The sequence below is a fragment of the Penaeus japonicus genome, unplaced genomic scaffold (genome assembly GCF_977035675.1).
Source record: "Penaeus japonicus unplaced genomic scaffold, GWHDUDI00000001_assembly GWHDUDI00000040, whole genome shotgun sequence".
Lineage (NCBI taxonomy): Eukaryota > Metazoa > Arthropoda > Malacostraca > Decapoda > Penaeidae > Penaeus > Penaeus japonicus.
In genome coordinates this window covers 15,805,871-15,808,370 of record NW_028234442.1, presented here as the reverse complement: position 1 = coordinate 15,808,370, position 2,500 = coordinate 15,805,871, and the positions used below count along the sequence as shown (strand labels likewise).

At 47.5% G+C, this 2,500-nt stretch overlaps 1 protein-coding gene across 1 annotated transcript in view; it reads left to right on the top strand.

Annotated features, from left to right (window-relative positions):
• Nucleotides 1–1,486: 1,486 nt before the first annotated feature.
• The window catches only part of LOC147466913 (uncharacterized), a 5,658-nt gene continuing 4,644 nt past the window's right edge, over nt 1,487–2,500 (top strand). The window contains exon 1 of the mRNA XM_086533858.1: nt 1,487–1,577. The gene's annotated coding sequence lies outside the window, so the exon portion shown is untranslated. The remainder of the gene's footprint in view (nt 1,578–2,500) is intronic.

Below are 2,500 nucleotides of genomic sequence, written 5' to 3'. Positions count from 1 at the left end.
CTTCTAACTGCGGTATAGCTAATTATTTTTTATACCGATTATTGCTGTCCAACCTGAAAAAGAAAATGTTTCTGTTTCCTGCCCGATCACCACGGTCTCTCCGCTGTCCTTTCCAGATAACCTGATTCCCTGGCTGACCGGCTGGGAGCTTGAGGGCGGAGCCAAGTGGCGGGACATGCGTGCAGGGGAGGAGACCGCAGGCAGCAAGGAGGATTTGCTGCAGTTTATGGGCATCCCCCTGAGCCTCCTGGAGCACTCCTCGATCTGCCAGTCCCTGGGCGGCACCCTGGGCGTCCCGGGCTCGAACTGCGAGACGAGGCGGCTGATGACCTCAGCTTCGCCCTGGATATCAAGGTGCGCTGGAGGATCCTTCGTCATCTTCATGTGGCTGAACGCCATCGACGAGGGCCACGAGGGCACCTGGACCACTGTGGAGGGACACAGGCTCAACTACACTCACTGGTACGGCGTGGAACCCAACGGAGGCGTCACGGAGAACTGCGTGGGGGTGAAGGGCCAGGGCGTGGCGGCGGGGAAGTGGTACGACATCATGTGCGACGGAGCCCCACTGTGTGCCTCCTGTCGCTTCGCCTCTCGCCCGTACCTCCACCTGCGAGGCCCCTGTGTGGAGCAGCTGGGGGTCGATACGGAGTACGTCCTTCACCCGGATTCTCACGACGGCCTGCACTTCATCGGCTTCACGTCCTCCAACATCATCCTGCTAGAAGGGCATCACTATGGGTTGGTAGTGGATGGGGCGAAGCCGATCGCCTTTCTGAAGGACGCGAAACAGTCCATCTGTCCCGTGGGACGCTACGAGTGGAAGTTCCCCCAAGGAGACGGCTGTCCGGGCGTCAGCAACGGCTCCGCCATCATGATGCTGTCCGTGTGCGAGCCGGAGCAGTTCACGTGTAATTCGGGTCACTGCATCCCTTTGGTGCAGCGTTGCGACCGCGTCGACAACTGCGACGATGCCTCCGACGAGGTGAACTGCACCATCATGGTCATCCCTCCGTCCTACAGATTCACGCTGCCGCCGCCGTCGATTCCCCTCACAGAGGACGAGGCCCTGTACCTTGGAGAACTGGCAGCGCCCTTAGGGACCGGGTCCGGCAACACAACCGTGCCTCTCTTCGTGTACCTCTTCATGGACATCTCGGCCGTCACAAGCCTTAGTGCCAAGGACATGGAGTTCACCATAGAGTTCACTTTGCGGATGTCCTGGCGAGACTCTAGGCTCATCTTCCACAACCTCGCCGGGGACGAGAACCTCAACTTGTTGCGGCAGCAAGAATCCAACAGCCACTGGACGCCCGAGGTAAACATTTTCTGTAGACACACACGACCTCACTTCAGATATAACAATCAGAAGGGTACTTGACTATATAATGACATATATCAGTACCTACTTCTGCTTTTTTCTTCAATTTTCCCTTAATCCTGCTTTTTCTGAATTACGCAGGTAACTTTCGAGAACGGACAAGGCAACAGTCACACTGTCGTGGATGAGGAGGCAAGAGTGACGGTGAGAAGAGAGAGCAATGGAGTCCTTTCCCGCTCCTCCCACGCTTACGAAGGTGAGCATATATATATATATATATATATATATATATATATATATATATATATATATATATATGTTTATATATTTATACATATGTATGTGTATATATATGTATATGTATATGTATGTATATATATATGTATATATATATGTATATATATATGTATATATATATGTATATATATGCATATACATACATATATATACATATATACATATATAAACAAACACACACACACATACACACACATAAATATATATGCACGTACACTGACATGGTGGCGTGCTTTCACTAAAAATACAAATAAAGAAACGGCTGTTCGTAGAAAAAAACTACATCGCTTTCTATCCTTGTTTTTTTTACGCATACAAGGAAACAAATTTTGATTTTTGACTAAGATCTGACACCTGATGTTGGGCAGCTGATTTCTAATAAAAAAAAGAATCCGTCTGTACCTATTATGTGAAGTTTTCTGTCCTTTCACGATCCATCCACTGGTAACATCACATGTTCCCCTTGTGATGATGTGCCATTGGATTCACATTGAGGTAAAAGCACTTATTAATGATTATTTCTTGCCTTTGCCTCGGTACTACTGTCCATCCTACAAACTAAACTCGGAAAATCATGACTAAAAGTAGCCTTGAATTACATTGATTCGTCGTGTAGTTTCTCGAGACATTCCTAGTGAGTGTTCGAGACTTTCTGTCGTTGTTCTTAATGCCACGACCTCCTTTGGTCGTTAAATAACTGGCCTAGTTTGATTGGTTAGAGGATTTGTGGATCTGCTTTTTACAATCGCAATGAAAGAGATTAGGAAAGGAGGATGGAAATCATTTGTGAATGTTGTGAAAAGTTTCCTCGGGAGCAAACTAAAAATTGAAAACTACAAAGATCTTGTTAAAACTATGATAAACGATTTTCACGGTTTTTGC